The 7,998-nt window shown below is 48.6% G+C and overlaps 1 long non-coding RNA gene across 1 annotated transcript; it reads left to right on the top strand.

Moving 5' to 3' along the window:
- The first annotated feature begins 7,085 nt into the window (after positions 1 to 7,085).
- Positions 7,086 to 7,552, top strand: LOC131401564 (uncharacterized). Its single transcript, XR_009217751.1, has 3 exons — positions 7,086 to 7,115; positions 7,216 to 7,282; positions 7,441 to 7,552. It is a non-coding gene; the product is annotated as an uncharacterized LOC131401564 (long non-coding RNA).
- The last annotated feature ends 446 nt before the right edge of the window (positions 7,553 to 7,998 follow it).

The raw sequence follows: 7,998 nt of genomic DNA on the forward strand, positions 1-7,998 counted from the left end.
TTGTTATCAGTTCATGATCTAAGATTTTTGTACAAAAATTTGCTATAATGCCTTTTTTTCATGTATTCAGGAACTTTGCGTAATATGGGAATTCCCTGATTCTTGATTTTTAGTAGAGTTTTCTAGTAAGCCTTTAGGATAGGAAGTATCTTCCTAGATGTGAGGCAGAGAGCAGAAAAATAATAAAGTGATTGCTATATTTAATTATATCAAAAGAAAACTGTCGCTTTGCTAAATTGTTTTTACACATCCTTTGCTTATTTGTAAGAATGGCAAATATCATTTTATTAATGAAAAGAAAATTCAATAAACAATTTTAACATAAAACAAGATCTATTGAGAACTTATATGAAAATTTTAGCAATATGCTGTCACCAATTTCCTCATCTGCAAAATGGAGATAGATAATACCATCTTCCTTATGGGTTGCCGTGAAAATACTCAAGAGTAATGTATGTAAAAGGCTTATCACCATGTCGGTGGGAAAGTGATGTCCCATTCATTTTTCCACCGGGATGATGACAGCTTTTTTTATGCTTGATGTCTGTAGTTTTCAAAATACGTTCTACGGTTGTAAAGTGAATCCTTTTTACAAATTCTTTGTAGAGTTCAATGATCCCTTTGGAATACAAATTCAGGCTCCCGTGTGTGTGCGTGTATGTGTGTCTATACGCACATCTCTCAAATAATACTTTAAGCCTTATAATGAAAAGCTACCTTCCCCACTGCTGGCTCTGGTTACAAAAACAACTTCTTTAATGTTCTGGTTGAAAATCTATATTTCTAAATTAGCTACTCATACAGCTTTTTCATTTTTCAGCTTTTGACTATTTATAGTTTCTTCCTTTTCTGAAAAATCCAGCATAAAGTGTTCTTACATATGTTAAAAACATAATTCCCCTTGCCCAATATAACTATTTAATGAATTAGGATAAATCAAAATTCAATGTCTACTGTTTTATGACATAAGTGTTTACCATTTTATAGTATACGAATCTTATCCAAAGATGTGCTACATCAGATATTATGAATACATTTTCTTTCTCACTTTTTCCTTTGACCGTTTAAATGGTAAAATTATCTTGTTTCTTTGTTGTCTCCCTCTGGATTCATCACTGGTTCATCTCCTTCCACCAGAAACTTAAATCTCTTCTCAGTAACTTCTGATGCATGAGACAATTCATGGGCTTCAGGTTTTGCTTGGGGACATCCCTCTTGGTCTTGAACATATACACAGGCACACATATACGCAGTATGTCTGGAAGTATAGAGGATAAAAGGATGTTTATCTCTGTGAAAAAGGACTGGGAGACCGTGGTAGAGTTTTCTTATACGTGCATCTTCCACGTATTGGCCTCCCTCCCCCCAGATTTTTAAAATTAAAATAGCGTTATATCCTTATCTACTGGCTTGGGATTGCAAGTTGTAGAGAAATGTGAATATATGATCCAATTTTTAAACGAAATTAAGAACCAGAAACACGCACAAAAATTTAGAATTCTAAATATGGGCACATCATTCTATTAGGCTGTTAAACGTGGGGAAAGGATTGAAGAACAGCTGTTCAACATCCAGCTACCTATACAGTTTAGGAGTCCACGAAAGCCCCGCCTCCAGCCCCGCCCCTGGAGCTGATTTCCTACCCCTGTGGAGTCTGCCTGACTTATTCCAGCCCAACCCCCGCCTCTTCCCGCCCCTGGATCTGATCTCCGCCCACAACGTTGGGGCCTGGCTCCGCCCACAGCCTGGCCCTGGTTCATTGCCCCGCCGGTACCCTTGTTCCCGCCCACAGAACCGCCGCCCCGGGCCTGGTGTCACTCACACCCTTGTCCCCGCCCACAGCGCACCCTTAGAACTGGTTACCGCACACAGCTCCTCCCCTAGATTTTGTCCCTGTCCCTGGTGCTCACCCAGCCCGCTTTCCAGCTTCTCACTCACTCTAGAAACTAGACACCTCCCCCGAGGCTGGGGTGCCCGGCCCGACCCGCCCGCCGCCTCAACTCGCAGACCCCAAACTTCCATCCTCCGCGAATGCCTGCCCGAGACCAGAAGTGGAAGCGCTGGCAGCGCCTGGGATGGATGGGGCGTTTTTGCGCGCTGTGTCCCATCTTCTGGGCTGGAACCAGATTCCCGTGGACATTAGCCCTCAGGGGCGGGGCACGGTGAGCGGCGGGCGGTCCCGGCTAGGTAGGGGTCCAGGGAGGAGCCTGGGCCATCGGCAACCCCGTCAGGGCCCAGCGTACCTCCATCCCCCCACAGCCCCCTTTCCCCCGGGCTGTTTGCTCAGGGCGCCCGAGGCTGCTGTTCCTCCTGGCTCCGGGTGCCGCCATCCCCTCCTCAGAGTCCCCGTCACCGTCCTCCTTGTGATTTTGTCCCCAGGGAGCTTTAGCTGCTTCTGGAGGCGGTGTTTGGGTTGTTACTAATGGGGGCGCTCCTGGCCTCTAGAGGGGGAGGCAGGAATGCTGCTCAGCGTCCTCCAGGGCCAAGGACGGCCCCACAGAGAATTATCCGTCCCCAAATGTCAGTTATGTCAAGGTTGGGAAATCTGCTCCAGGGCCTGAAAATCTCCTGAGGCCTGAATGAAGTGTGGAAAATGTTGACAAGTCAGCGAGTCACTTACAGGGTCCCTAAATGACAAGCTTGTTTAAAGGGTCCAGAGTCACCAAAAAGTCTCTGTCCAGCCAAGTGAGTTGAGCGACTCAAGTGCACACAGCACGAAGCTGCTTTCTCCCATCTTGGGCAGCAGGTGGCTGGATAGGAATCGGGAAAATCCAGTCACAGCCAAGAGTTACAATTAAATCAGTAAATACAAAAAAAGAAAAGTGAATGGGGTGGCCTTTCCATCCAACACCCTATAAAAGGCCTCAAAAGTTTGTATGCACTTTTCCCCCCCTGAAACACGAAAAGCATCCGTGGAGCTCAAGTTTGAGGTGAAATCAGGCTCAGGGTCCACCTGTCCTCGCTGCTCCATGGGTCATGTGACCAGGTGAGTACCCTGTGGACCTGGTACTAACAGGTTCCGGCAGCCTCCGCTGTGCAGAAGACCTGCCAGTGGGCTTTCCTGGGCTCGGGTTGTCACCACATGGAGTCACTGAGAGTGAGGGTATCTTGAGAAAAATTATTGATGTTTGATGGATGGAAAAATGGTAAGCTGTGTGTGGTTCTGTGTGGTAAATATTTCAGTAAGTACAGTTATACGCAAATAAGAACACATGAAACAAAAGTAAATAACTGCAAATGTGTATCATAGTAGAAAATATAGATTTACTTGCATAATACTTAAAAGTCAGAATTTATATATAATTTAAATACAGAAATGTTTTGCGTGTGTATGTAGTATTAGAAGACATCCCATTAAATATTAGCAGGGATACTCAGCAACATTCCTTAGACCCATTCAATTTGACTTCTAAAGTCCTATAAATCCTCCACAAAAATTTGAAATAAAGGAGCATTCAGGGAAAAAGATGATTGGAACTTTGTATTAATAACAAATTTAAAATTGAATTTGCCAGTAGCCAGATTTATTTTGAGCATTTTTTTCTTTATGATATTTCAAATCATTTGGAGGAATACTAAGCAACACTGTAGATTGAAGGGAAGGGCACTAGTCTCCAAAAAGACTGTCCTCTCCACCTTGCCTTCTAAAGGGAATTAACTTTGTTTCTTGAATCTTTTCTGAAAGAATAGTCTGGTGATTCATGTTGCAGAGAATCTTGTTAAATGATTTTGTATTTAGTTGTTGGCCTCTACTAATTGTGTTTGTGTGTTTGTGCCTTTTTCATTCTAGCTTTCCTGTGACGTTCTTGAGGGGAATGTGTGCTTGTCATGCAATAGATAGTCTTTTAGTGTATAATTTATGGTGACCCACCATCCTCGTTTATTCAGAACAGAGGGGTCTTCCAGGATACAGGATGTTTAGTGTTCAAACAAAGGCAGTCCTAGACAAACCAGGATGTTTCCTCATCTCATAAGCCAGGCCCTGGGCCACATGCATGGGGTCATGGAGAACCAGAGAGACCTTGTCCCAACTCCATGGAATTTACATTGTATTTGGGAATTTGGATTTTAGACAGTAAATGATGAGAGTGATGTGGGAGTTTGGCACAAGGGGACTCAACCTGAGGGGGTAGGGAAGCCCTCTTGAGAAGGACTGATATTTAGCTTGAGAGCTAGAGTTGGGACTGGATTTAGCTGGTCTGAAGGGTACATTGGAGTGAGGGTGTGGGAGTGTGTTCAAGAGAGCGTTTCAGGTAGAGGGACCCGCATGAGGACACCCCTGAAACAGAGAGCCTGTTGTGTCCATGAACTGAGAAGAGGGATGGATGAGCGGAGTCAACACAGGGGGAGAGGTGTGAGCCAGACCAGCGAGGGGGACATGCTGGACCAGGTCAGGCGTGACTTGGGACGCTGTTCTAAGACCAGTGGGAACACTCTGGAGAGATGTGAACAGATGGCTGATGTGATTGGCGTTTGGTCTAAGCACTTTGGTTAAAATGGACCTGAGGGTTAAGATTGAATACTTAAGAGGCAGGAGGTGTTGGGAAGAAGATTACGAGTGAGGTGATTGTTCCCTAGGTCTGGGTGATGGCTGTGGAGTAAGAAAGAAATAGAAAGAAAAGACCTTGGAGTGTAGAACCGAGAGAATGTAACGGTACTTTCTTGCCTGCATGTGTCAGATGGCACAGGGCACTGGCTTTTCTCCTCGCTGCTGTCCGTGTAGACCTGCAGGCGCCCCCTCACCCAGGTCTGTGTGTTCACCACACTTGGTCACTCACAGGCCCCATTCCACATCCTAAAGGAAGTCAGGCCTTACTTGTGAGGGGGTTGTCTCAGACGGGAGACACCGAGAAGAGCCCCTCCACACATCAGAGCAGCCCATTCAGCCTCTCCCTCAGCCTCCTCCCTTCCACTATCCCACATTCCACACTCAGAAGGACACCTGCTCAGTATTGCACAGCCCCATGTTCTTCCTCCACCAGGCTTGAGAAGAGTGGGGCAGCCAGCGGGGTGGACAGCCGTCTTCACCTTCCACTCTGAGCCCCGCAGGTCCCGGGCTGGACAGAGAGCGACTCTACTGAGAGCTGAGCCATGAGAACCTGGGCGTCACCCACCTGGTTTCCCTCACTCTGGACGGGGACAGCCTCTACTTCAGTGGTGAGGGGCTGGGCTACAGCCACGCTCTCTCTGCCAGTCAAAGTTCTGTGTTGCCTCCATTGCTCTAAAGTGAGTTTTGATCCATCTCTCTCTCCTTCTGGTCGGGGTTCAGTCTTCTCATCACGGTGTGACTGCTGAGTTCAGCCACCTTCCACCTCGTTGCCACCTCCCTGAACACCCCTTCCCTCTTCTCTTCTGCTTTTCCCACAAACGTCCCTACATCCTCCCTCATCATTAATCCTTTATGTTCACCCCAACACTTGCTCAGCTCCTCTCGCCTTCTCTCCACAAGTTATACCTATGGAGCCGCAGCCCCGACTACCACCAGTGAGTATTCCTGGCCCTGATGTCCTGGGTCCCATCGCATTTGGGGTTGCGGAGCAATTGTTCTCCTTCACCCGCTGTCCTTGGTGAGGGAAGGACCTGGAAGGGCCCTAACTCATCCCTTCTCTCTCTCTTGGGTTCTGGTGGAGAGCCCCAGCCCAGGGTGAGAAAGCCTTAGACACAGACATGTTCTCCACCACATTCTGACCCCACAGGGTTTTCACTTTTATTCTCTTGAAGCCCCGCCCTTGGGCCCCCTTTTCCAGGTATCCCATCTGTTTGTCAAGTTTTCTGCCCGTCCATCTCTCTCTCCTCTGTGTTCAGTCTCTCTTATTCACCGATCTCACTCTCTTGGGCTCCTCTCATCCACAGGCTTGCTCATCCCTCTACTCACACAGTGACCCATCCCCTCACTCTCATTTATGATTCACCTGTGAATGGTGGTCCTGGGACAGCCACTGCTGGAGCCCAGGTGAGCCTGGAAGTTCCTCCCACTCTGTCCCTCCCTGATGACAGTCCTCGCCACAGCTCCCAAGCCAGCCACCACATCCCTGCATACTTGATCATCACCTGTGCCACCAGAAGCCACCACAGGTATCTGGGGGTGCCTTTACCTTCCCAAGAGAAGCTCTCCAGCCCCTACCAGCCAGTTGTGATCCAGGAGCTGGGAAGCCAGGGTGTGAAATTCTGGTTTTAGGACAATCATGCTGATCACAAAGATTATACCAACGATTCAGTCTAAGGCCAGCCCTCAGAGAGCCCCTAATCTTGTGAATTAACACACCATTATAACACAATGTGGGAGGTTTCGGGGAGTGGCACGTGGCATAATTTGGAGGGGAAGAGCTTGCTAGAGAAATTTTCACCTGAATGGAGTCTTTAAGAATGAGTAGGACGGACCCTGGCAAATAGAGGATGAAGAGTTTTCCTGGCAGAGGGGATTCCATGAGCAAAGGCTACAGCCAGAAACAACATGCCGTATGGGGAGAATTGAAACGAATTTGGGCTGCGTGAAGCATGAAGTTTAACTCTCAGTAGATGGATAAAATGAGACTGAAAGGTCAGCAGGAGCCAGATTGAGTAGAGCCTTGAGTGTCAGGTCAAGAAGGTTGAACTAAACACTGAAGGTCATAGGGAGCCATGGGTGGTACTAGAGCAGTGGTGGCCCTAGTGAGGTATTCATTTCAGAAAGATTTTTCTAGTAGTCCTTATAGAACATGCTTTAGACAGAGAATCCAGTGTGCCTGCTGGGGTGTTGGTCTGGGTGAAGGAATTTAAGACTTGAGTTGGGACAGGGATGGAGTGTATGTGAGGACGAGTGTGCAAGGTGAATGGGTGTTACTGGGAGGGAGGAGGAGCTGAGCAGATATGTTGGTTCTGACTTGGGTGACCACACGGGTGGGTGGTGGTGCCACTGTGAGAGAAGACGACAGGTGATAAAGAGTGCAGGACTCTGGTGTGGTCTCAGGCCGGCTCTCAGTGATGGCCATCGCTCTCCCTCTCGTCTTGCAGCTTTGGGGCACAACCTGAAGACCCTCACAGTCAGTGTCAGCATCTCCACCTTCTGGTATTCATCAGACAGGATCAACAGCTCAGCCACGTTCAACTCCACTGAGAGGGTCCTGCAGAGCCTGGTGAGACCCTGGTCCCAGCAGCTCCTGGTGGGTTAAATCCCACCCAGCCCCTCCCCCAACCCCTGTCCCTCCTCCTCATCTTCCTTTCCTTCCTCCCCAGCTGAATCCTTGTTGAAGAAGAGCAGCCTGGGCCCCTTCTCCTTGAGTGGCAGACTGGTCTCCCTCAGGTAAGACCCTCCCTTGAGCACTTGCCCCTAATGACCACTTTTGTGACCACCCCTCTCTCAGTTTCCCCACTCAACTCCCATTTCCTGCTTCCTGTTCGGGCCAAACCCCAGAGGTTTCAGGACCTCTCTCTAGATTCCCCACGTCCCTCTCTCCCCAGGTCTGAGAAGGATGGGGCAGCCACCAGTGTGGACGCTGTCTTCACCCACCACCCTGACCCCGTGGTCCACCATGCCTCTGTGCTGGGAGCTGAGAGTCTCCACCTGTCTGCTCTTCCTCTCAGTGGCTCCAAGCTCTGCACCCTGGAGTTTATGCATACAGAGAGAGCACCGGCTACATTTCTGGAGGATCAGCTGGAACCTCAGCAACCTGGAGCCCACATCCTCGGAGTACACCGCCCCGCAGAGAGACACCCAGGACCAGGTGGGGTCTCCCCTCTCCCATCTCTCCTTGCCCTGAGAGCACCCTCATTCCTCTGCCTGACTTACATCTGTTACATTATTGTTTCAATCCTTCACTTTCCCTGCGTGTCTGGGTTCTCTCACTTCCCAGAGGTGAGGTCCTAGCTGCCTTCCCCATTTCTCATGTGGATAAACTGAAGCTCAGAAAGGGGAGTATTTTGCTTAAGGTCACACAATGAGTTAGGAGCAGAGCCAGGATTTGAAGTCAGGTCTCCTTTGCCCCAAGATCTGTGATCTTTCACTGGCCCAGTGGCCAC

Source organism: Diceros bicornis (genome assembly GCF_020826845.1).
Source record: "Diceros bicornis minor isolate mBicDic1 chromosome 1 unlocalized genomic scaffold, mDicBic1.mat.cur SUPER_1_unloc_3, whole genome shotgun sequence".
Classification (NCBI taxonomy): Eukaryota; Metazoa; Chordata; class Mammalia; order Perissodactyla; family Rhinocerotidae; genus Diceros; species Diceros bicornis.